The sequence below is a fragment of the Heterocephalus glaber genome, unplaced genomic scaffold (genome assembly GCF_053883595.1).
Source record: "Heterocephalus glaber isolate CG9 unplaced genomic scaffold, H.glaber_assembly_v1.0 deba00000594, whole genome shotgun sequence".
NCBI classification, from domain to species: domain Eukaryota; kingdom Metazoa; phylum Chordata; class Mammalia; order Rodentia; family Bathyergidae; genus Heterocephalus; species Heterocephalus glaber.
Window position 1 is genome coordinate 7990768 of NW_028258151.1, and position 27991 is coordinate 8018758.

A 27991-nucleotide genomic window follows, 5' to 3' on the forward strand; every position below is an offset into this window, starting at 1 on the left:
ATTACATGTGTCTGAGATGATAGATATATCACTTAGTCTTATCTGATTATTACCCAGTATACACAAGTATTACAGTGCCACATGTACCACATAAATAGTGCAATTACCATGCGTAAATCAAAAATATATTACTATATAAAAAGATAAAACAGGGCAGAGAGCCTTTCATGATCTCTAATAATAAAATGTAAGATATTAGAAAGTGCATTATTTAGGCTAAAATTTCCAACCAGGGCCCACAAAATGAGCTGAGATAGGTTGGACAAAGCACAGAGTCATCTCAGTTTGAGAGTTCTCACAACACCTATCATATAGATAGTTGGCTCCCATGACCTTCCTCTTTCACTGCGTTTTATGATTCCTGTGGTAGGATGCTTTGTATGGCTCAGGAGCTCAGGAGTTAGTTATTGAATTAAAGAAAGAAAATCAGTATTTCTTTGTCGTATGTTGAAAATATTTAAGATTTTGAAGTCAAGCTCTGGCTTAGTAATATACTTGCTGTATGATACACACAAATCACTTAATTTTTAGTTTAGCCGCTTGTAAAAATGAATTAGTAATTACCCATAATTTGCACTTCTATTGCAAAGATGAAGGGGTATTTTTAAAACTTCATTACCACATTTTGTATTCATTTATTCAAGATACAGTTAATAAGTGATGACGCTTGGACAAGGCACAGTTCTCTGATCTTGGGGTGAATCAGTTACCAGAACGGTCAAAACCTCCGGCCATTGTGGAGTGTGCAGTGTGCAAGAAGCAGCAACAACAACGTCAGTCAATCAACTGTATAAGAAATTAAAAGGCCACAGTGCTGTGTAAAGAAGGACAAGAAGAGCAGGAGGGAAGCAGTGGACTCCTGAGGTGGTGCCACCATCTTCAGTGTGATAAGGACAATCAGTGCCTCAGTGTGTGGTGAGAGTGAGGCCACCCACGGGGGGCCCATGTCCTTGGGCAGGGTGCCAGGGCTTTTCCCAGCTGGAGCCAGGTAGGCTGCTTGGGAAGCAGGGTGGACAGGGAGAAGGGCACGGGATGGAGGCAGAGGTACAGGCATGTGGGCAGACACTAGGCTTTTTTGTGCCTCCAGCACCATTTGGCTTTTCCCTCATGTCAGCCTGGGCAATGGCTGAGCACAGATGCCACACTCTGATGTCTGCTTTGTCCACATTTACTCTGAGAAGGATAGTGAACACTAGTCTGCATCTAACAAATTGAAACTAATTTTTTTGATGATTATTCATAATTTCCTTTAATCAGAATAAACCTTTGGATGCATCTGTACTACACCAAAGTGGACAACAAAAGAAAAAGACAAGCAAGGGAATTTTAATGAGCTATTGCCACTGTCTAGCTGACAATACCAGTAATGAAGTCCTTAGGTTTTTGTTTTTCAAAGAGGTACATCTTAGAAAATGAACCAATTCTGGACTGTATAAAACTCGGTATAAAATTTTCTGTCTTCTTTTCTTAAGGGCTATGGAAATAAAAAATTTTGGGAGAATGTAAGATAATTTATTTTTCTTAAATATTGTGCTGGTTTCCAATGATGAAGGGTTTCTCTGACCTATATCTGGTGACGTGATAGAGATTCTAATGCCAACCCTGATTTTACTAATTTCAGTCTGGTTATTATATAATTTGGTTGTAGTTGTGTGGTTTCTTCCTGTAAACTCAAATTGCTTAGCAGTTCTCTCTGTTACCTGTGCTGCTTGGTATGCCCAGGAAACAAAAATCAGATTCAGCATTAGAAGTTTCTCAGGGTTTTTACTTCTCCCTGGCTTGGTAGTCCTCCCAATAGTTCCCTTTTAATCAGAAGAAACAATTTGAGTTCATCTTGTCTTATTCTAAAAGGGTCTGGAGGACCCAGTCACAGTAACTGTACTGGTTACAATTTAAATAATAACATTCTTTCTGAATAAATTACTGACATCCATGGACATTTAGTTTAAAATTGTTGTAAAAAACTCAAAAGGAATAGTCTAGGGAGAGCAATGGGCTCTAAATTACAGTTAGGACCAAGAAATTCTACTGTGCTATTGTGCAGTGGAGTGACAGTAAATAACAAAATGTACTGTACACTCTAAAAAACAAAAATATTTGGAATGTTTTTACCATAAGAAATGATAAAAATCTGAGGATATTTATATGTTTAAGCCTATTAAATATTACAGAATGTATACACATATCAAAACATCACATGGTAATCCATTAATATGTACAATTTTTACATCAATTTAAAATTAATTTTTTAAAAAAGAAATAATCCTCTACAAATTTGGCAAATGTTCATAAAAGAAAAGCTTGAATATCTTTGCCTTTAAAATCATATTATGCATCGTAGGTCCACCGAATGACACCATTCTCTGAAATGTATTTTATGCCATATTGAAGATTTATTTGATTCAGTGAAAAGGAATTAGATTTTACTTAGTTGTCTGTGTTAGTATAATCTTTTGTACACCTCTAGGATTAGTTTCTAATAAATCAAATACAAGCAAGTGATTTATTAATACTTATGTTTCACTATAGTAGTTATTCAGTTGTGACCAGAATCATGGAATGAATTCTGCGATCAGAATTGTGGAAAGAATTAAGTTTGTGAACCAAGGCACCATTGTACTTGTGTCCCCCAAAGCTATCCATGTCCTGATCCCTAGCGCTTGTGACTACACTATCTTACATGGCAAAAGGTTTCTTATAGGTGTGATTCAGTTAAGGATCTCAAAATAGGATGATCCTGGATTAATGTTTAGTTAGCTAGATCTAGCTATTCCATAACGCATCTGTACTTAAAAACATTATGTTATACACAACAAAAACATATGGTGTTACTTTTTAAATAGAACATTCACACTAGTATAAGATTAAAGGTGTAAATTGTGTCTTGGATATTTTTAAGTATATGTAGAAAATAAAATAATATTGACCTCAATGATCAAGTATTTTAGAAGCTGATAAACAGCATAGTTGTCAAGAAGAGCTGGGTGTCTGAGATTATTTCCTACCTGCAAGCCAACAGTGAGCCTGTCACAGTCTCACAGATGCTGTGTTTGAGTGAGGGACTTTATTCCTGCAGCTCAGCATGTCTGCTGACCCCAAGCAGAGCCTGCATCACTTCTCTTGCTCTCAGATCCACCAGTGGGGATATAAATAGGCCCGATGATGCTTGCACACGCAGTAGGTTCTAGTAGAGAAGAGGAGCCCCAGGCGTAGGGAACCTGAATGTTTCATGATATAGAGTAAGCACACCTGCCTTTTGGTATAGAGAAACATACTATACAATGACAATTAAGAACATATACTCAGGAGCCCGACAAGATCATAAACCTGGAAGTACCATTAATTGCATGTGAATTGGGTCAGTAATTTACCCTCTGTGATTAGTTTTCTCATCTAGTTTCCCCAATTGAATATTGTAAAGATCTAGTAAATTAATCTGTTCTTAATAGAGTAGGGCCAAACTCACAGAAAAAGCAACACCACATTTACTACTATTTGCACTGCTTTTACCAGAAGTTGTGAACCATGTCTTTGTTTCACTGCCCCACTGCTAAAGAGGAAACACTTTCTTTGCATATGCCACATGTAGTCCCTGTGAGCATTACTCTAGTGCACTAATTTTCAAGAGGAAATCTCTAAAGATGTTGAGGGACTTTTGTGTGACAACCCAACTTGAAGTAGCTTCATGCATCTCCTTTTTCCTGAGGAATTAACATGAATCAATAGGCCAGACCTTTCCTTTTCAATAGGGCTGCCTCTGTGTCTCTGCCCCCAGAACTTCCCCCAGGTCACTTCTGCAACATAGGGACAAGGGGTGCATTTTCACTGATAATCATGACATGTGGTACAAGCATGACAGATCAAGCACTGGGAAAAATATTAATTTATCAACTTTCCAGACTCTCTGCCAGGGCATTTTCCATGCCTGCTGAGTAGGACTTTCAGATTTGGGGACACAATTATATTAAAAGTTATTCATTGTTTATCTTAAATGCAAATTTAATTGGACATCTTTTTTTAACTTGCTCCATCTGTCAACCCTATAGGGAGGGCAAGGGATGCAGTTTTAAACCGTCACATAGCCCAATTTAAACAGAATATAAATGCTATACCTTATGAAATGGGCTTTTAAAGCGCTACCCAGTTCCTGGTAAATCATGTTGGCCTCCTATTACACTGGGCTCTGTAAAGACCATACAAAGTGATTGCTCAGTTAGCAGGCTCATCCCTTGGAAGGGTACATGAAGGAGAAGGGGAGAAAAATCCTTGAGCAAAACCTGCAATGTCCACCAAAACCTGTCTCACTGATGCCCCAGCAGAGGCAACAGCTCTGTCCACTGAAGCCTTCCTCTGCTCTCTTCATATCCCATGCATCACATTATGCATCTTTTCACAGACTCGTTCAACACAGGGTTTAAATTTCAAGTATAACCTTTTCCTCTTACTATAGTGATGCAGTGGCTAGATAAGGAAAAAGCGTCAAATAAGGAAAACAAATAACTTTAATTTTCTAGCAAGAAAATACTTCCACATATTGCTTGATAAAATAAATGTCTGGCACCTCTCACCATCATTTGTAGAATTCTGTGGGATTTTCATTCAGATCTTGGCTCTGATCAGCACGGAAGTGTGGACTTGAGGAAGGCTCTCAGACCTTTGGACTCTTACTCTTGGACTTTCCCTTGACAGCACCAGTGGCCCTAACCTCCCCATCCTTCCCACTGCACTGGGGTTAGTGGCCTCCCCAGCAATCTTCTCTCTGTGCTCTGCTCCAAAACTCTCAGGGCACTAATGTGGGGCACTGCAGGGCTTGTATCTTTTCTCCTCATGTCTCAGGGTCCTTGGTTGTCTGATGTCCATTGTCTTGAGAATTCTTGTTTTCTATAATTTATCAGTTTTTTTAAGAGGAGGATAAATCCAATCCTTTTGTATCTCATTTTAGTTCAAATAGAAATAAAATCTTTCTGAATTTAGGATCTTCCTAAAATGACCTATACAGATAAATTTCACTTGTTCATTTCAGGTAAAATCTCACTCCAGCCACATTGGTGTGGCCCCACTTTTCATCTTTTTCATAAGTAACAGTCAAAATGCTAAAAATTATAAATTTTTCAGAATCGGCTTTAATCAATACCTTTAATAACATTTGCCAAAATCTTCACTGGCTGCCAAAACCTCAATTCAGCTATTTTTCAAAATTTTTGCTCCAGTTTGACATCTGGTAAGGAGGAAGAGCATTTCCTGGGCTTCTGAGGGTCTCTTTTCATAATTTCTAGTGAGAACCTGCATGAAAAACACTGCCCTAAGGAACATATAGGAAAATGCTGTTTCAATTACACATACAGTTTTCTTTTTAGCAGTTTTATTATTACTCTGATTATTTAACACTGTCAATTGTACAGATTAGTGAGACTTACTGTGATATTTCTGCACATACATACACCCACCTCTACTGTCTCCCCTGCCTTTGAACCCTTCCCAGACCCTAACAGTCCTTCTGAATTGTTCTGTCCCCTCTCCTCTCTATCCTTTTACATCTCTAGTGACCACTCTTCCATTCCATACTTTTACAAGGCTGTTTGGTTTCCTTAAATGAGGAAGAACTTGTGGCATTTATCTTCTTCTGCTGGGTTTGTTTCACTCAACATAATTGATCTCCAGTTCCATCCAAGTTACTGCAAGTAATAAGATTTTAACCTTTTTTTGTGTCCATATAGCATTCCATTAAGTAACTATATCACATTTTCTTTTATCTATTCATCTGCTGAAGTATATCTGGGGTGATTCCATATTTTGACTATTATAAACAGTGCTGCAATAGAACATGAGGGCGTAGGTACTCTTTTAGTTTAAAGTTTCATCTCCTTTGTGTATGTGTAGCTAGTGGTTGAATGTCTGACTCACATAAGTAGTTCTGTTTTTAGTTCTCTGAGGACCTGCCACGTCATGTTCCATACTGGTTGCACCAACTTACATCCTCAGCAACAGTAAATTAGAGTTGCCCTCTCTGCTTTCTTACTCCCTTGCCAGAATTTACTTCTTGTCCTTTTGATGCTGGTTTTGCTATCTGGGGTGAGATGGCATCTCACTGTCTTGTTGATTTGCATTTCTCTGATGATCAGTGGAGTAATATTTCATGTATTTGTTGGCCATTCTTATGTCTTCTCTTGAGAAGTATCTGTTTTGTTAGTCCATTTTTAACTGAGCTTTTTTCAGTGTTCATCTTTTTAAGTTTCCTATGTACCTACATTTTTCTAAAGGAAACAATCTGTAGAGATGAAACCTGCTCTAAATCACAATATTTTACTGTACTATGTGGAATGGTTTAGTACCTTGAACCCCACTGATGGAGATTTTAGGTGTTTGCATCAAAGTGCAAATTCAAATCTCAACTTCTTAGGGAGTAAAACTCTTAACAACTTTTATCTGAGTTGTCCAACATTCCCTCACCCAGGGCCACTCTGTCACACTCCCATCTTCCTCCCTCATCCTGGTCACTTGACATTTTAGCAGGCCGCCCACGCCAGCACAGTATTCACTCATGGTCTCCACACTTGGCATAACTCTCAGCCTTCTGCAGCCATCCCCTGTTCCACACAAATCATCTCTATCTAATCTAATACTAACCTTTTCCAGTCCTTTCCACCCTACATGTTTTTACCACTTCTCTTCCTGTTTCAGTTAATGGCCGTGCCTTTTTATCTTATAGGAATTGAGTTCACAAAATGACCTGCTTTTCCACCTGCCTGTCCGTCTTGCCCTTCTGTTTAAGAAGACAGTGTCTCTTATACCTAAGGTTAATTCTTTAATGTGACATTCCTCCCTCTTCCACTTCTGCAAAAACTTTGCCACATCAATTAACAGCCTTCATGGTTCACATCTTTCCTCAAGTTGTTACGGGAAACATGGATGATCTGTTGAACTGGACTGACTTCTCGTCACAGATATGTTTGTAGTGTTTGGAGTCATGCCCAGATCACCCAGGACAGAGTAAGTTAACAGGAAACATCTGATGGTCACTTTAGTTTCTGGCTACTATTCTATGTAAATATATTCTAAGTAATTCAGAGGAAAGCCAACGGAAAGGGATATGTCACAGAAATTAGACATCCATAATAATAATGGCTGTCATCTGCTGTCTACTGTCTGCTAGCTACTGACTACTAGATCTTGTAGTCTAGTGTCATAAGTAACATCACACCCATAAAATGCTGAAAATGAGGCTAGTGGAAGTTAGGCAGGACTAGGTTACTGAGGACTTAATAAAATCATTAATAAATGTATTCAAACAGATATCTTCTACAAGATGTGATAAAAAAGAAAAAAGAGGAAGGAGGAAAAAGAGAAAGGTAATACAAAGATGCATAAATGAGTTGGCTTTATGAAAAGTATCATACAACTTTTCTCCTTCTCTTGTGTTGGTCAGGGTTGGTCCCCAGGTCCTAGTCTCCTGCACCTCGGGGTGTGTGAGTAAAAGACACTATGGCACTGAAAGTAAAGGCAGTACTGGGGAGCTGTACCCACATGAAGCCCCTTGAAGGCTGTATGGAATCATGTGCATGGCTGGCATGAGAGATGGAGCTAGGGGATTTGGAATGACACTATTTGCAAGGAGTTAATGAGAAAGTCTGCTGCAGCCTGTTCCAGGCCTGTAATTGATGCTCTTATCTCCTTCCTCTGTCCTCATGCCCAATCTCCCTCACTTTTGGCTAGCTCTTAAATTTCCAAGGAGGCATTCTGGCATTAAACTTTGCCTTCATTTAGCTGGTTCTTATTCCTCAGAGTTCTGAGTTGTACTCCCCTTGGGTTGGCTAGTGATCACAACTGTTTGTTCATTGTTAGTGCACTGCGAGGAATGATCCAGTGAGTTCACGCTGTTTGAAACATACTCCTCTCTGCCCCTTTGTTTTATAGCCACTCAGCACCCCAGAGTACTGAGAGCTAATCACCCTGCCAGCAGAGTAACTCCTTTTTTGCCTGCTGGTCTTTCAATAGAGGAGTCCTGAGTAGCTGTATGCAGCTTGAAGTAGAAATCTTTTACATGAGTTTGATAAAAGTGTTTTCCTTCCTCTACATCCAATCACCCTCCCCCTCTTCCTCCTTCGCCTTCCTTCTGTCCATTTAAATCCTTTCGAGAATGAAGACATCTACTTTGGTACAGCCTAAGGTGAAGGAGCAGAAAAACTATTTTTATAAATATACATTAGAAATTATGGTAACAGGAAGCAGTCCTTCGTCTACTCTTTGACTTATAGATGATCCATTTTTCACTTAGCATAAGGGAACATTAACCCCTATAATAACTGTTGGTCAGCAGCATTACAGAGAATGTCTACAGCGGTGCCCGACCCCACAGGTGCTGATCCTAATCTAGTGCCCTAACAGCCTTCACATGCCCTGCCTCCTCTTACTGCCAGCTTCTGGGTGAGGAGGTGTGGGACATGAGCAGATCCTATGACCTGGGCCCTCCTCTCCCTTCTTTGCTTTAACTGGGTCCTTAGGTCAGAGGCAACTTTGTGCAGTTTACAGTGCCAGAAGATCAACATTCTCTAAGCCTGGATTAGCTCTGTTGATAGAATCAACTCAGCCGAGAGAGACAAAACCTAGCCTGTAATACGTACCAATTGCAACGGGAAAAAAATCCATTTGCTCAAGGGAATTAAGAGCATCCATTTCAGATGAGCTTCCTCCCAAATCCTGATCTTCCTTCATAGCATTTACTTCAGAAAATTGGTAATTTTAATTTCTTTCTCTGCCTCTTGGAGAAGTGAATCTTTTTTTTTTTTTATGAGTACATGTTTGCAGTACATAATGATTATAGTCATCAGGGGAGTTGGTGTATGTATGTAACACAACTTAATTCTTTTACGTCCTCTTCTACTCTCTTCCACCCCCTTCCTCCATCTCTTGGTTCCCTTCCTATTTGCAAAATTTATCTCTCTGTTTCCTATTATCTATCTTTCATTTTGCTCCTTCATTTATTTTTACTTTGGGTTTCTCATATAAGAGAAACTCTGTGATATTTAAGCACATGTGTCTGATTTATTTCACTCAATACTGTGGTCTGGTGTGGGCTGACAAAAAGCAGCAGTAGCCAATGTGTGCTACCCCCATGAGGAGAGAAATGCTGGTATTTGATTGGGATTGCATGACATCCTTATGTTTTGGAGGTATGGCCATTTTGACTATATTTGCTCTAACCAGGAACAGGGGACATCTTTTCATTTTCTGATGTCCTTTTTTGAGCTTCTTTTTCATGGTAGAAGCTTTTCACTTCCTTGTTTAGGTTAATTCATATGTATTTAATTTTTCTTGATGCTATTGGAAATAGTATGTTTTTCTTAATTTCTTTTCAATGAGTTCATTGTTGATGTACAGGAATGCTATGGATTTTTGTGTGTTGATTTTATATCCTGCTACATTGCTAAATTTGGTTTTAAATTTTAGGAGTCTTTTGGTATAATTTTTGGGTAAAAGATTAGGTCATCTGTGAATAGGATAGTTTGACTTCTTCCTTTCTCAAATGTATCTCTTTTATTTCTTTTTCTTGCCTGATTGCTCTGGCTAAAGTTTCAAGTGGTAGAGGTGGTAGTGGATATTCTTGTCTTCTTCCTGATGTTAGAGTAAAAGCTTTCAGTTTTTCTCCATTTAATATGATGTTGGGAGTAGATTTGTCATAAATGACTAACTACATTTAAATAGGGCTGCTTTCTATCTATTTTCTTTTCTTTTTTGGTACCAGGGATCAAACTCGGGACCTTGTGCTTGCGAGGCAGGTGTGGATCAGGATTTTTTTTTTTTAATCATGAATGGATATTAGATTTTGTCAGAGGCCTTTTCTGAGTCCATTGAGATATTATGTGATTTCTGTTCTTGCTTCTTAGGTAATGTATTACATATATCAATTTTGGTACGTTGAACAATTCTTGCATCTCTGAGATGAAGCCTTACTTGGTCATGGTGTATGACTTTTTTACTGACTTGCTGCATTCTGTTCACCAGTATCTTGTATCTACATCAGGATCTTTGTATCTATGTTCAATAGAGGGATTGGCCTGTACTGTTTTAGTTGAGTCATTGTCTGGTTTTGGAATCAAGGTAATGCTAGAATAGGAATTATGCTGTACATATTATCAGATCATAGTACAGTGAAACAAAACTAGAAATCAAAATGGCAAAATAAATTACAGAAATATAAATCTTTCAAAAAGATTTTTATTAGTTTTACAACATAGAAATCTCTTAAGTATCTGGGAGTCATCCTTTTGAAATCTAATGATCACAAAAGACAGAAACCTTGGTGCCAGCCTCTAAGGAAGCCTAACCTTAGAAGGCACTGATTAAGCAGTACAAATGGCCCAGCCAGAAAGGAAAATGTGCAAATGTAGGAGTAACCCATGCATGACACTTCCCACTGGCCAACTCCTCCTGAACAAACTATGGTGAGTGATCTCCACCAACTTACTCCAGGGGTTCAAAACTTTCCTGCTCTTGATTCTAAGGAAGTTGGGTTCAGACTGTTTTCAATAGATTTGAGTGAAATCTTTCTTACCTATTTAACTGTGTCCATGGGCATTTTTGCTTTGACATCAGCCATCTATCAAGTGCTTGGCTAGCCTTCTTGAGAATAGTGCCACACTGAGGGTTAATCAGGTCCTCTGATGTTAACCAGCCAGAGTCAGCAGTGGCAGTAATTACAGCCTCAGTGACAGCTCATGTATGCTCTTGGGCCCATTCCTTGGTCTGTGTATATTCCTGGATACATGTGTGATTAAATATTTGATTTTATCTTGATTACTTCAAAGTCAGTTCTGGACATCTGGACCATTTTCACCAAGATATTTAGTTTTTATTACTAATAAAAAGAATATTCTTTTCCATAATCAAATTATGGATATCACTTTCAATAAATCTAACATTGACACAAATGGCTTTCGAAACTACAATTATAATCCAATCTTGTTAACTGACCCACAATGCCATTTATAATACTTTCTCAACCTCAAGGATTTAGACTTAGACCAGATATTGAAATTAGTTACCAGGTCTCTTTAGTACTTTAAGGATATTTTCTTGGCTTTTAACTTAATAACATGGACATTTTATTTTTTTATTTTTGGTACTGGAGATTGAACTTGGGACCTTGCACTTGTGAGGCAGGTGCCGGAACCACTGAGCTAAAACCCCAGCCCAACATGGACATTTTAAAAGAAAATATGTGTCCTCACCTCATTCTGCATTTTAAAGTAGAGTATTTCATAATTTTGATTAACTAATATTTCTTCATAGATACACTCAGGCTATGCATTATCTGCCAAAGTACTGAAAAAGAGTGCTTATACCTTTCCCAGGACATCGCATCCTAAGGCAACTGTATCTTTCTACTCTTCACCTGTGAAGTTTATTCTGAGCATCTGGTCAAGGTGTTGTGTAATTTTGCAATTATGTAGTTATTATTTTTTCTTTGCAACTAATAAGCCACCCATGGGAGGACATTGCAAAATCATATAAATATCCTGCTCTCCTCTCACTGGTTCACTTGGATTAGTTTCCCTCCCTTGCTTTTCTGTGGGTTTGTTTTATGCATTGGAAATACAGCAGGACCCATTCCTTTATTGATAGAGCTTGGCATGTATCTTAGTCACTTTCTCATCACTAAGGCACAATACTCAACACCCACCTCTGAAGAGAGGTTTATATTTGTTCACAGCTTGTAGAGGTTTCAGTCCATAGTCAGGTAGCTCCACAGCAGGACAGCAAGGTGGCATGGCAGAGGAGGCTTAGCTCATGGTATGGCACCAGAAGCAGAGAGAGATCAAGGGAGGAGGAGGGAGAGAGATCAAGGGAGGAGGAGGGAGACAGATCCTTCCAGGCCACGCCCCCGGTGACCACTTCCTCCAACAAGGCTTCACTTCCCAAAATCACATTTAGCTATAAGCTCATCAGTGGGCAAATACTGATGAGTGTCACAGCCTCATGATCCAATCACCCCCCAAAAGCTCCACCTATGAGTACATGAGGCTTTGGGGGCAGCATCTAGATATAAACCACAACAATGCATTTCCAGTTCATTTTCATTTTGACCACTTTCTATTGCTTGAGATGTTTAACTTGAAAAAGTAAAAAAAAAGTACATGTGTTTAGAAAGCTGATATTTCAATTAAAGTAAACTCTGTGATATCAACATCAGTGTATGTACATTTGAATTTCTCATCGATATTATAAAATCCATGCCTTCCAGGTTTATATTTGTCTTTCATTTAAATGGACTAGGTTTCTTTCTACTTTTGTCATTTCAGGTGCTTAAGTGTGGATCCATGAGTTATTACAGAGGCACAGCATTTCACTCACGAAGGGTGAGTGCAATGCTTTTGTTCTCACAATATTTGTGGCTCAGGTTTTGAAAGCTTTTTTTTTAAAAAAGGAGGAGAACAAGTCAAGAAGGTCACAGGGCACAGATGGTAGAGGGAGGGAGAAAGAGGGAAGGAAGTAAGGGAGAAGGGGGTTTAGAGATTCCTGGGCAGACACTAAGTTCACTGTGTCTTGATGTAGAGGGTGAGAAAATACAACATTTTTACCATGTGCATGATGTATGTTTCCCAGGAGGTATATTTATGGGTTACGGATTGCATATGGCCAGGTCTTAGGGTATTATTTCAGGACAACCGAACTTATTTGAAAGAATTTCCCTTCATTGGAAACTATGTCAAGGGCTAGCTAGCATTTGCAGTCCACTAATGGAAAAATTATTTTTAGTTTGCCAGAAAGACAGGATTTCATGCTCCCATACATTTTCTCTCTGCTTCAGATGTCTGTCATTCCTTTTTCATCTGGATAATTTCTATTTATTTTTCATGATTCATCAAAAAAGTAACTCCTCCAAAAAGCTTTTCTGAGCTTTTCTTTCTTTAGATTTATTTGATGCCTTTCTTCTGTGTTTCACAGCACCCTGGTCATTTTTTACCTTCTTATTTTCCTGAGTCACATTTGTTTTGTTTGTCTTCTACTCAGAATTCCTGACATTCTAAATGTATCTTCTTTTCACATCTATTCTTAGTACTGAATGAAAAAATACTATTTCACATTCATGGGCTTTTTTGCCTATTCCCCTTGCCTATAATTCCCTTTATTCTTGTCTTCTGGGAAATTTCTTTTTTATTTTCTTTAACATTCTTTCTGTTTTCTGTGAAGTCTTTCCTGATCTCTTGCTGCAAATTTAAATATTTAATCATCCATCTTAATTTTGTATGTGGTACTAAAGAATGGCTTATGTTTTTCATATATAAAATAAAGACATAAAATAAAATGCATGTGAAGTAATTTATTTAACCCATCAATTAATGAGTGAACAGTAACATGTTGTGACCTCTTCAAATGAGAATCAGACTTATGGGCATTTATGTGTCCAGTGGACAAATTCACATGCAGTGTTATAAGCAGGAGGTATGTACATTACTATAGCAAGGAATATCTGCATCACCTCCACTTTTCTATAGGTTAAAGCCCATCTCCACAGAGCTAGAAACTGGTTTAGCCAGACAATGAAACACATAAATCCTGCAGATTCAGATGACCCTTAGCACTGTAGAGAAAGGACACCAGATAATCTTCTTACCTATATGAAATTTAGTCACATTTTCCCTACTTTATTAACTTTTTACCCTTTCAAAATTATTTTGTATTTTCTTTCTTCCTCTTTACCACACTGTGACCCTTCAGGAAAGGAAGTGGGTCCAAATTCTTCTCTAGTCGGAGCAAAGAAAGACGCTCCAATTTCCCCTTTCATTTATTTGAATGAAACTGGCTTCGAAAGGAAGAGTTATGTGGAATGACTACAGTTCACAATAACCTATCATGTTCCTATGAAGTTCTGGAAGACAGAACTCCAGACATAACGAAGGCTCCAGACATAAAGAAATGACAAGAAGGGGAGGATGCTAAGTGCACAGGTAATGCCCGTGTTGAGATATCACTCAGTACCCCATTAGTACATATAATTAATGTTAATGAAAAACAAAATGTGAGTAGACTTTAGAATTTAACTTTAAGAAAGCTTGGAGAGATGGGGTTGGAAGGATAACTTGATAATTCTTGGGCTCTGTCTTTCCAGTGTTTTTATTTAATACCCAAATACAGATAGTTTAAACTCATGCCTTTTAGATTGATAGAGAGTAGGGATTCTTCAAGAAGCTGAGACCATGAAGGAAGATAATTAGAGATGACTGTGGCCACGGAAACCATGAGCATAGAAATGACCTTCATGGAATGTATGGCTGCAAAGCTCTGCTTAGTTTATTCTCAGACCATTGTCAGCATTCTAAGAGAGGTTAAGTAGCACATGGAAGATCATACAGGACTCGAATGGCAGACCAGGGTTAAATTCAGCACACTGGATTCTGAGTTTTTAGCAACTATCCATTCATCCTGGGAGAAGCATGGAAAAGTTTTCCTGGCTCTGGTTATGATGTTTGGTGTTTGAAGCTTTATTTACCTAGGAGTTTTAAACTCATACTCTAGGGCTGGGTCTGTGACCTGCTTTATTAGTCAAATTAGTAAAACTATGCAAATAATCCCCAAACAATAGCAAAAAGATATTGAATTGTAAACAGCTGTCCTCATATTTGGTGAGCCCTATTATTATAATTAGTAACAAGGATGAAGAAAGGAATAGGCAGAAACACTTGTAAATGTAGAAATTAGATTATTTAAATATCCTAATGTTTCCTTTTGAATACATTTTTGAAATTATCTGAACATATCTGTGGAACATAAAACTCCCCTTTTTTCAATAAGAATTTTGTATAATTCTTACTCTGTTCTACTTACTGTTACAGATTTTTATTTATTATTAACTCATTTAATCCTCAAAACAGTCCCGTAGAGCAGGTTCCCTAGGAAATGTCTGTTCTTCAGAGATATCTTCTGAGCACATGTCGTTTTCGGTCCTTGTGTCTGTCCCAAGGTCCTACATTCCCAGTTTATTAAGGATCAGAAGTTGCTATTTACTTGGCTCAGCATCCAGTCCTTTGATTCTGGGCTATGGTGATGGTTATGACCCCAGACACTCACAGTGTTGTCATACAGGGGAGAACAACTGATTACAATGGGTAGGACGTCCTGGCTAAAGTAGTGCAGTTAGCAGTATCAATAGCATCAAGCACAGCCTAGAAACTGACAAATTGTGGTAATTATTAATTTTGTACCTTTAAAAATGTGGAACACTTCACAAATTTGTGTGACATCCTTGCACAGGGGCCATGTTAATCTCTGTATCATTCCAGTATATGTGCTGCCAAACTGAGCACTACAATTATATTCTTATGTTAATTCCAACTGGTTAAAAAATGGTAAGTCTTTCTGAATAAGAATAAATAGACATGCAATTGTATTCTGAAGGGATATTTTTTATGTAAAATAATTCACCAGTTACTTATTGCTTTCAGGATCCTGGTCCACCATGGTTGGTGTTTTTCATTTTTTCCTGCTGTTTTCAAACTAGATTCAATCTGATGCTAAAAGGGTTAAAAATAAAACTTCCATAGGAACCGTGTAGTATAATACTATGTTGTTAGAAACATAACACAGTATTTAAAGGAAGATTTTAAAAAGATGAAAATTTTCTCAATTTGCTCCATGAATCTTGAAAAACAAACATGATTTAAATGGAAGACAAAATGTCCATAAATATGTCATAGACCAAAATTTCCACTCCCAAAAAGGTAGAGAACACCACAATTTTAGAGTGAAAAGCTACTTAAGAGAAAATAAAGTTTAACCTTTTTAATTTCCAAATAATAAAGGAGAAAATTAGGCTTAGGAAAAATAAATGGCTGCTGAAAAATGGTGCATCCTATTGACCAACAGGATGCAATGGGATGAGAAATTAAAAGATTAAATAGAGTGTCATAGAAAATTAATTGCATAGGAAAGTAATTTTATTATAATGGTAGTGAAAAAGCCCAGTAATTCTGTTATGAAAATGATTTTTAAAATATAGAAAATTGCCATAATATGGACTGCAAATTATCCATGACTTTCGACTTTGTCCTTTATTTCTCAATTAATTTTACTACTTTCACAAATTCAATCTGTTAGTGCAGTCACATTTTAGTCATCCACTCAAAGCAGGGGCTCTGTAAGGGACCAGTTATTTAACCAAATCAATATTTACTTTGTTAGCCAGTGTTGAATTGGTGGGTTACTAAGATGTTTTCAATATAATTTTAAAAAGTGAGACTACAAAGTAAATAATTTATCCCCATTGATTAAAAAGCAAAAGACAATCAATAGTTTTATAACAGTTGGCAAATTATTGAAGGCTATTATCTTATTCTTCAAATTAGCTTGTATATGTTGCAACAGCAATCTTGAACATTCTATAAAACAGTTGGTCTAATTTTTTTTTCCAGTACCAGGGATTGAACTCAGGACCTTGTGCTTGCGAGGCAGGTGCAGCACCACTGAACTAAATCCCTGGCCCTAATTTTGAATGGAATTGAAATTTGCCATAATTGTAGAAATTGCCAAAACCTGAGGACCATCTAATTATGAATACTTGACACATATTTGGAGGTTTTAGTCTAGAGAGGCTCATATATCCTAATTTTAGAAACATTAGATTATTTCTTACTGTTTAAAAAAGCTGAACAATGAAGCATTTCCCTTCTTAGGCAACTTGACTATCAGAAAATATTAATAGACAAAAGGCACTAGTGAAACTATAAGAAACATAATCCTAGTAGAATGAATCATATATAATAAACAATGTATCTAACATTATCCAGTGTAATGTTTTGCCTAACTTTCTATTCATGCATCGATTTAGAGATCTGGCCCAGTGGGTCTATCTGTTAATCGCAGTTCCTAAGGGTGGCAGGACTGTCCTCACCCTCCCTCCCCAGCCCCTGCAAACAGAAGCTCTGCCCATCACACTGTGCACATGGTGGCTGAATATGCTTCCCATATTGCCCCTCTGTCCTCATATTTCAACAGCATTTGAAGTACAACAGCTGGCTGATCACAAGGCTTTTCCCCACAGCCACTGGCTGCTGTATTTATTTCTCTTTGTGTCCTCAATGGCTATGGAGAGCTGGGAGGCCAGCATCTGTCTGAGACACAACTACAGTGAGAAATTCAAAAACACAGCTCCCACCCTCAGGGTCTTTGTAACTGACACAGTAGCCGGGGCTAAAATTGTATCATACATCTGAAAAAATGAGTATCTGTTCACCATAGAACGAAGGAGAGAAAGTAGAAAGAATATGGCAAATAAACGAGAGTTTAGCAGCATGTTCATTTTATGTTATTGAGAATGTTTTAGAAACAGTGTGAGTGTGACACTAACATGGTTGCTTTTTGAATTTTCAAATTCAGGTAAATCTTCAGGGAACATGTTCAGCAACCACATTCAATTTCAAGGTGTACTGAAAGCTTTCATTACTGATAGTTCTCTCTGAATAGCAAACCCCCATATTGATTAAAATAATCCCATTATAGTTATATAAATTTTCTTTCATGTATAAATCTGCATATATGAATATACTTTTTACATTTCTGTGCTATATAGTACAAATGATATAAGAACTTGGCCTACTTTTCCCTGCAGATTAATGATATTTTATATTGTATTGGTACTGCATTAATGCTATTATCAGAATTTATATGAATGAACTATTTACATTTTCCCAGAGAGTTCTAAAGCAGCAGTTTTATTATTACTTTGAGGAAATATAAATAATAAGTTAGGCTATAAAATTTTAGTGGTTTGAAGCATTTGATTTTAATTTCTGTGGGTTTGAGCATCTGTTTCCCATCATGAACTAATTGTATTGGTTATGTTTGCCCTGATTTTAAGAAGGAAGAACAAAAGCCTGTAGGAAAGTTTAAGCATCACTCTGATCTGGATACCCTCCATGTGGAATATTTTATTTTTTAATTTTTAAAATTTTTTAAATTTTGGTACTGGGGATCGAACTCAGGTCCTTGTGCTTGCAAGGCAAGCGGTGGAACCACTGAGCTAAATCCCCGGCCTGATGTGGAATATTTTAGATCACCAAGAACAGTGGCTGGAAGTTTTATTTGGGGAAAGTTATCAGAAATTAACTTTTAATTTGAATAATAGCATCTGTAATTCACATATATTTACATGTAGTAAATTGTAGCTTTAAAAGATACTAAAAATTCAAATGAGATTCAGTAGATAATTTTAATAACATGTGGATGATTAGTAAAGTCTAATGATTGGACACGCAGTGGTACAGACCTGTGTGAGTACATTCCCCACCAATTCTGATGCTAAAACCCCGAGCTCCAATGGGATGGTTTGAAGGTGGGGACCTGGGGGTGATTAGGTCATTACAGTGATGCTCTCATGAATGGGATCATTGCCCTTATAAGAAAGGACCCTGGAGCACTTTCTTCCTGCTTTTCTGCACCATGACAACACAGAACATGATGGTGTGTGGACCAGAGAGTAAACCCTGCCAGACATGGGAGCTGTGTGGATTTCCAGGCTTCTGGAACAATGAGAAATAAGTTGCCACCTAATTTATGCTGTTTTTATTCTAGTGGCCCAAACACACTAATACATTTAGATATGAATATTTGTCTATATGTTTAGATATGTGTATATAATATGGGCATCGTATTTCCGGTTTCTAGATAACTAATGGGCATTCTGAAAAATAAAAATATGTAAAAATTCTATGTTGGAAAGTAATGAAAACAATTTTATAAAATAATCTTGTAATAAAAAATACATAAAGATACAAACTGTACATATCATTAGGAAAAGAACAATAGTATGTGCACACAAAATTAAAGAAAAATTTACAAAGAAAAATAAGAGCAAAATCAAAGAAAAATGATAAAGGCCTTTTAAAAAATATAAGAACCTTTTATCTTTCAATAAAGCTGGGAGAAGACACAGCCATTCACAAATAGTAAATGCAACTATCTTACAAATGTATAAAAAGATGCTAAAAAGACACTAAAGATACTCATAATTAAATCTTTGCAAACATAAACAATAAACCCATAATCACATCTTTAGAAAAAAAGAGAGCTTCATAATAACCAAATTTGATAAGAGAGTCAATTACGAGAAGCATACTGGTGGTAACTTTTTTTGAGTCAAGGTCTACTTATCTTGCCCAGGCTGGCCTCAAACTCTTGGGCTCAAGCGATCATTCTCTCTCAGCCATCTGAACAGATTAACTATAGGAAGGAGCTACTACCCCTAGCTTCAAAGATGATTTTGTAATGTCTGTGTAACAGAAAAGGCATGTCATTTTTGACTCAATAACTGAATGGGTAGGAATGGATATATATGAAGCTATATGTCAAAATACACATACATACATAATCATTGTAGCATTCTGCATAATATTAAAATATTGGGAACTACTTCAGTGCCAACACTGATTATAAGCATATTGGTTATCTATCTACCTGTCATCTACCTATCAATCAGTGATCTATCTACCTGTCTAGCCACAGTATCAATAATTTAACACAAAAAGATGAGGCAAATCTGTGTTGACTTGGAAATATTCTCATGATGTATTGTTGAGAAGAAAAAGAACAAAATTCAGGACAATGTATTTATTTTGCAATCATTTGTGTAAATAAAGTAATAATCAATATGGCCTATGTATATTGTATGCCAAGGTTTATATTATCCACTTTACAAATATAACATCAAAGCACACCCACCCTTCTCATGCTGAATGTTAGAAGGGATTTGTAATTTTTTCAAGGTTATAACAAGTGGTCAAAGGCATTTCCTTGAATTGAGTTCAAGCCTCAGTATGTAATTGTTAAGGTTGTTCGGGCAACTCCTTAGGAAGCCCCAGCAATTTAATAAACTACTGGTGCAGAAAGAAAATGGATACAACCTTTACAGAGAATGTCATATGAAAACAAATTCCTTCTCTTTTTCTTACTGTATCTTACAGACATACCTAGAGTAGTCTTACAAAAAAGCATGGGTATTTGTGCTTTTTCTCTTGAAGAGAAACTATACTTTTTTATTTTTGAATTTAGCTTGAAAGAGTTAAAGTCTTCCAATAAACTTACAGAGCAAGGTGCCGAGGGGTGGGGGCTTTGAGCTCTCACAAACAGAGCCAGGTGGGGCCTTCAGGGGTGGTCCGAGCTCCTCACCTCTGACACTGGAGATCTACCTTTATCTTCCTGAGATGATGCATTTGATGAGCATCAAGCAAGGCTCAAGGGGTTTGCACCAAAGTGCTTCATCAAGCTCAGGAACACTGAGCAACATTTCTTAAACTGAAAGGACAATTGTTTCTCACCTTTTCCCTCTTCTTTTTTTCTCTGCCTTCAATACGTGAAGCAAGATTATTTGTCTATTTAGTGCACTATATATGATTTAAAGGAAGACTGCAAATGAGAAAATAAAACTCTTACAGCCAGAGATTCAGGAACAACCTTTTGCTTTTAAACACAACCAATTTCTTGTTTCCTTTTGAAGTGAAACTCTCATAATTTTGAAGGCTGACATAGTGTTGGTATGAAAGTGGTACAGCTGTAGTGCATATTAGTCAAATATAAATGTGGAGCCCTGTGAATAAAGTTAGGTCTAAGAGTAGAGTTTGTTCTCTAATACTCATAAGTTAAATGTTCATGACATTTAAACATTTATGCAACTGGGTGAGACAGATTAGTTCAGGACACAGACTAAGCTGGGCCTGGCTCACCCTCCGTGGAGGGCGTCACGGCAGAAGGCACAGCATTCGCTTTTCCTTCTGAGTCCAGAGCAGTGTGGGGTCCTCTAGCTCAGGCCTCAGGTGGACAGTATTGCTCTCTCCAGCCAAAAAGAGCCCCAGGGTCATTACAGACATTTTTCATGTGGGAGGGAAAGAGGGGAAAGGGAAGGAAAACAATCTTTCTTTAAGGGCAAAAGTGTAACTTCTGCCTCTTCCCCACAGTCAAAATGGCCATGACAGGAAAATGTTGTGAACTACTTTGGGAAATCCAGGCAGCCGTGACAGTATAACTAAAGACACTTATGAAAGAGGATTTCAGAACTGCTTCAGAAAGTAGCAAGAATGATGGGATAAGTGCATTCAAATCGATGGGGAGACTTTTGAGTAGGATTAATGGCAATGCACTATTAATGAATTTTTTAAAAATTTAAACTTCACTGTATTTTTCCATCATACCTCACAGTTTTCATATAGGTGACTATGTGCTCAAGAGAAATATTATTATTTTAAAAAAAGAGGAGGACAGATTTTGAGGGCAGCAGTCTGTTACATATGCCTTTAATTAATTTGTAATTTAAAAATTCACTTTATGATTATATATACATTCTAAAGAGATAAAACCAGCAACACATAACTTGAAATGACTGCAACATAAATTCAGATGCATTTTAGCTGCAGCATTTAATTTAGATTACTGTGACTTAGGTGTTGAGCCATTGAACCCTAAACAATCAGGAGTCAATAGTCTAATCCAAGACATTTATGTGAGGACCTATAGGATAAGCCACATTACCCTTCTTCCTTATAGACAAAAACCATACCATGTTTCTAAACTGATAATTCTATGACAACACATTCTGAGTAAATTTCTTGACTTAATCATTTAAGAATCTCTGACTACTGCCGGGGATTTAGCTCAGTGGTTGCGCCACCTGCTGCGCAAGCGCAAGGACCCGAGTTCAATCCCTGGTACCAAAAAAAAAGAATCTCTGACTAGATTTTCCCTCTGTTCTTTTGGAAATGATATCATTTCATTGTTGGTGTTGTGTTTATCTTTGGAGTCAGATCTTTCCCAGATTACTAAAACTTCTGCTCAAGCTAATTGGCTGCTGTCCATCTACAGAGGATGCTCAAGTGAACTATTACAGTTGCTGTAATCCTGTTGTCAAATTTTGCCTGCCATTCCAGAATAATAGATGAAGCTGGGTAATTTAAAGAGAAGAGGCAAGATGCCCAGGTTCTAGAGTTTTTCAGTGCTCAGGATACAGACACACAGTTATTTTACTCTTCCTTGTTTTCTACCATGTCAACTGGAAAGGCTGAAGAATTCTTGGAGTCCAGGTTTCAAGGACTGAGATAAACTCAGTGGGACAAATTGATAATCCTTAGCCCCTTTAGTGATAGAGTGATCAATTAAAGTTTACAGACAGCTGCTAGAGTTTTGACAAAATGCTTAACTCAATATGTGGAAAGAGAATATTTTTTCATTATTATTATAGATGTTATATGTATATATATATCCTTTTATTTTTGTAATTTATGAAAAATAATGGAATTGGGAATTCTTCATAAACTTGTTTTTAGGTTTAATACATTTCATATAGCTTGTACTTATCATTAGAGTGAAGAACCTAACTAAATTTGGAATACAACCATACTTGACTTATACTGCAAATTTTTTTGATTAAAATTCTTCTGATAATACTTCCCACATTCCATAGCCATCTATATGCTAATATTTCCGACAAATTATCAGATGCTATATCTACATAACCTTTTTCTCAACAAATGGCCTGTCATGTTCAGAATGCCCTCAAATTTTGGTAGCAGTTTTAATTTTATCTAGCAAAAAATTGACTCATAAAGAAACTAATTACCTAGTTTTACTGTTAATAATATGGTCTCTAGTTTTAAGACTTGCAGTGTGTGAATTTATCAGGTTAAATTTTCTTAGGAACAGTATTGCTGTTTCTTTCTTTAAAAACATACACAAACTCTTTTAGAAGCAATGTAGACTTTTCCACCCAGTAGACTTAGCAAAACTGAATATCAATTTTCCATTGATTTTGTTTATAAGCCTAAACCTCATCTAAATCACATTTTTGTTACACAAACACTGTTTCGTTAAGGTTCCCTACTTGAAGAATTAACAGCTCTCCAAAATGTAATCAGCAGAAAGGCATACATGCTGCAGAAGTAACTTGGGTTTACTAATGATGTCAGTAATACTTAGGATTTTAAACAGCATGATTGTTAGTGTATTCTGTTTTTCTGCCTACTTATGTAATTTGTATGATTATCTACTGTATTTTTTAAAAAATTTTATTTCATAAGGCTTCTGGGGCACAGCTTATGAAAAACATTTTTGAAAAGCTCATGCATCTTGTTATTTGATGTCATAGTACTGTCTCCATTAAGCAAAATGATCCTTCAGAGAAACTGACTTTTGAATACAAGACTATTTTCCCATTTTCATTGAAACAGTTTTAATTTGGGAATTTGTTAGCTGCAATGTGCTGAATACTTGCAGGATTGGTTTCACTGCTCACATGAGCAGGGCTGTCATTGAACAAATTGTATGTTTTACCATTCATCCTTGTTACTGCTGTTTGACTCCCGAGTTTCAGACCCCAAACAAGGAGAGTATCACTCAGTGACTACATCAATTTTCCAGTCTTTGGAAATTTAGAAACAGGCCTTACTCTTTTTCAACATAGAGAATTTTAAATACAAATTGAGATCTCACATGACTCAAACTGTCATAATATTGTAAATGTTGTACATAATCACACATTTGATGTGACTAAATTAAACATTCACATTAGTGATGAAAGCAACCAACATTTAAGCAGTGGCTTATGTAGAAAACATAATAGATATTTTATTCCATATGTGTATGATTAATTTGTTCACAAAAGAGAAAGAGAAAAAGAAATTCACTTTATAATCCTGATTTTGCAGACACAATTTCTTTGAGAATTTTTGTTTTTCTCATGAGAAGCTGATTATCATATAAATGACTATTCCAGGTCGGTTCCAGGTGTTGGTCTTTATCTTTTCTCCCTCTCCAACTCCACCAAGATCTCCACGAAGCAGTAGAAAATATAAAAAACAATGTTTTTAACTTTATAGTTACAAGTTCTAAAGACTCTTGGTGAACAAAACATCCTTGCTTACATAAAAACTTGCACTCTGGTAGAGAGGGATAGACAATGAACATTAAGAATTAATAAACTGAACAGTTAACAGATATAAGCACTGAGGAAATATGGAGCAGTCAAGAGAAATGGGGAAGCTGGGGTGGTCAGATCTTGGTGAGAAGCTGGCATATGAGAAAAGACCCAGAAGAGACAAAGTAAGCATGCAGTTCCTGAAGGAACAGTATTTTATGTGGAGAGAATGGGCAAGAGCAAGGTCCAGGGGCCAAACGTGCCTTGGGTATTTGTGGGACAGGAAGGAGGTCAATGTAGCACCGCTAGAGTAAGTGTCATAGGTGATTAGGTCAGGTGATGGGGGTTTTAGGTTTTATGGGAGGAATGACATAGGACTTACATTTTAAAGAGATCACTTGGGATGCCGTCTTGAGAATAAACTGAAGAACAAAGGTGTAGAGACGAAGTTAAGAAGCTATTTAACAGTCCAGGTGAAGAACAGAGGTGGTGTGGACTAGGATTGTCAACTATGGTTTGGATAAAGTGGATGGCTCTGGATATATTTTGAAGTTAGAGCCAGTAGAAATTCCTGATGGGCCAGATGAAAGGTGTGAGGGAAGAAGTAAGGATGCCTTCATGATTGATTTTTGCCCCAAATAACTGATAGGATGGAGTTGCCATTGCGGAGATAGGAAAAATTGAGGGACAAAGGTCTAGGGAAAGACCAGAAGTTCATTTTGGGATCTATTGAATTAGAAATGTCTATTACTTATAGAACCAGAGATGTCAAGGAAAAAGTTGAGAGAGCAGGGTCGAGGAAAGGTTTATTCTTGAGATGTAAATTGAAAGTGATATTTATTTTAAGCTAAATGAATGAATGAAATGACCAAGAGTATGAGTAGAGGGAAAGCCATATTTGGTTTTCTGTATTTACTCTAAATGATGGGAATCTGAGGCTATGAAGTGCACTCAGTGCATTAATAATACAATAAGCCCATCCATTTAACTGATGTCACAAACAAGGGTTAAAGAAATTGGCAGAAATCACAATAATCTATGTTGGGACCCAGGTTATTTCATTTGGTGGAGATTTTGCACCTGGGAAATTAAAATCAACACAAAAGAACTGATGAGAAATGGTACCACTGAATGCCTTCTTAACATGTGTAACACAGATTATAATCCTATAAAATATACTTCTTCAAAATAATGCATACTTTATTCCCTTACTTCATGATTTACATTAACAAATATATAGCAGTCTTGAGACCTCTTAGAGAAAAGGAAACTATTTAATTGTGTTTAAGTCATATATTTCCAAATTACATTAATATTTTCATACAGAAAATTTTCTAGAGAGAATATGTAGGATAATGGTAACATAACCATCACAATACATGATGATTTAAAACAAGAAAATCTGTGAGGCTGGGAAGAGTTTAAAAAAATATTGAAGTCTAATATTTTGTATCTCTGACATCATCTTACCCCCTCTGTGGCATATGAGGTGCTGTGTTCTATTCACTGATCATCACATCTAGTTCAGTGAAACATTTTAAAATAGCAAACTGCCAGTTTCTTTAACCTTTGTTAATGACGGAATTGTCTATGCTAACTAGCCAGCTTGAAAACAAGAGAGAAGAACTAGATGCAGCCTAGAAAGCAGTGAAATTCATTCCACAAAAAGTCAGTCTATGACTCATTTATAGCAATCTATTCTGTGGGTAGAACTGGGCTTCAAATGTGTGGACATAACATTCTTGTCTGCACCTGGAACATAAGTTTTCCCTGATTACTTCTACTTTATTGCTCTCCACAAAAAGCACTATAAATTTTCATGAAAATTTGCTAATACATTTTTGTTTGTTATAGAAATTTGATATAAGAGAGAAAAACATGCCTACTTAGATGTTTTCTAATAGAACAATACATATTCAATAACTTGGGGAAAGAACTGTAAGTAGTTCATCTTAATGTGCATTCTTGCTTACTTTCCTTGATGATAGGAATCAGTGGACATTTCATTAATTGTGCTAACAGACCAGAGAGTGCAGAATGATGGGAAAGTATGTTGTTGAGAACTGGGCATGGCGGTGTGCACTTGTAGTCCCAGCTGCTCAGAAGACTGAGACAGGAGTATTGCTGGAGCCCAGGAATTTGAGGCCAGCAACAAAATTAGATCCCCTCAAATGAAAGAAATATATGTTGTTGCAACAGTCTAATTTCCCCAAAGAAGGTATGTTTGCTGATTAGTTTTCTTATTGGACATTCAAGTCTCAGTTCTGTGAAGTTGTGTCCCCTCAAAAAAAAAAAGAAAAGAAAAAGAGAAAACCATTTAATAAAAACTCATCATTTTTTCCCCCTAAAAATCCCTTTAAGCACTAAAAAAAAAAAAAAAGAAGCCAGCATTTCTCAGAGGTTTCAATTCTATTCTTCTCAGCATTTTATAAAAAACCCCAGTGAACATAATGGTTACAACTTGGATGAAAGGCATGAATGAATAAGTCTTTGAACTTTGCCACCAGTCATAAGTGACCTTTGAGAGTGTAGTTCATGTCATTATGTGACAAGGAAAATTTACAAAGACATCTTGCTATAGTGATTGATTTTTGAAAGTATTGGTTGAAATATAACCACAATTTGGGGAACTATGTTGCAATAGAGAATTAGTAAAAAGACAAGTTATAAGTAAAATTTGAAACGAAACCTCACATCTACAACATCCAAAGTAGACACAAGCTGTATCCTGCATGAGACAGTAATTATATTTCATTTATCTGCTCAGAGAAGCTCTGTCTGCTCTTTGTAACCAATCCAATAGTATGTGGAAGCTTTCTAATCTCACAACTTCCACAGTCAGGCACCAAGGCTGAAATGGCGGATTTCGTGTGTTCTATGATTGAAGAGACCTCTGCTAACAAATGATTGGATATCGAATTCCCTTGACAGTGACTTTTCAGTGTAACATAAACTCTGATACTAACTGAAGATAATGGAAGAATAATGTTAAATGGAAAATATGCAATAAAAATGCAGCAAATACAATTAACAGTCTAAATTATTAGTTCTGTATTAACCACTTAAGAAAGTAAATTATAATTTATGTTAAAGTCTTGGGTATTCATCTCATAATTTGTGAAATTGTGCTCTGCAGAAATATGCAGTCCATGAATATTTTATATTCTTAAGCAAAGCCTTTAATATTATACTCATCAAACAGAATAGCGAGGAACATGGAACTAATGGAGGAAGGTTCTGCGGTTTGCACTGTGACCGTCCCCCAAAGCAGCGATTATACCTGCTCCCCAGGGTCCCATCCTGTGGTACTCCTGGGAGGTGAATCGCTAGGGGGAGGGGCCTAGTGGAAGGGGACGGCTTGCCCTTGAAGGGCTCCTTGGATCCCTCTCCCTCTCCCCCAGTCCCCCTCCCTCTCCCCTCCCCCTCCCCCTCCCTCTCCCTCTCCCTCTCTCCCTCTCCCTCTCTCTCCCTCTCCCCTCATCCACCATGAGAAGCTCACCAACCCAGGGCTCCCTGTGAGAGAAGCAGTCCCAGAGGCAAGCTTGCTTACAGCTGGAGACGGCGTAAGAAATCCTGACCTGATCCCGAGCTGAGAAGCATGTGACGCTCAGCCGCTTGTGCTCCTCAAGAGTGAAGGCATGGATGACCCTGTAGTCATCCACCTACAGAGGCTGCAGCTGAGAGTGATAGGCGTGAACTGGCAGACCGTGAGCGCCTGCCGTGGCCCGCAGACAGGCTGCAGTGAGGGGCTGAGTTCACCACTTAACCTCTTTTCTCTCACTTTCCCTTTGGGAACCCGGAGGAGTCTCTCCTGAAACGTGCATGAGAAGCAGACCTGCGTGGCAGAAGGGATGTTGGAGGACGTGCAGTTCCATGGATCAGGTCTCCCATAACAAAATCTTTGTAAATAGGGATGGATGGAGGGGTTGAAGGGAGGGCTGGGCAAGGGTGAAAAATAAGAACCAAGAGAGATTATGTAAAGGTGCAAATTTCCAATGATGAATGTCATTATATTGTATACTTAAAATGTACCAATGATTAGAATGAATAATCGATAATGCAAAATAGGAAGAAAAGGTCCAAGGGGGTAGGGGTAGT

General features: G+C 37.3%; 1 long non-coding RNA gene and 1 pseudogene across 1 annotated transcript; one reads left to right on the forward strand and one right to left on the reverse strand.

Moving 5' to 3' along the window:
- The first annotated feature begins 405 nt into the window (after nucleotides 1-405).
- LOC110349516 (uncharacterized) lies at nucleotides 406-27975 on the forward strand. The gene is made up of 4 exons (XR_002395538.2): nucleotides 406-988; nucleotides 12300-12356; nucleotides 13720-13949; nucleotides 27696-27975. It is a non-coding gene; the product is annotated as an uncharacterized LOC110349516 (long non-coding RNA).
- Nucleotides 15208-15305, reverse strand: LOC147829481 (U6 spliceosomal RNA; annotated as a pseudogene).
- Nucleotides 27976-27991: the final 16 nt, after the last annotated feature.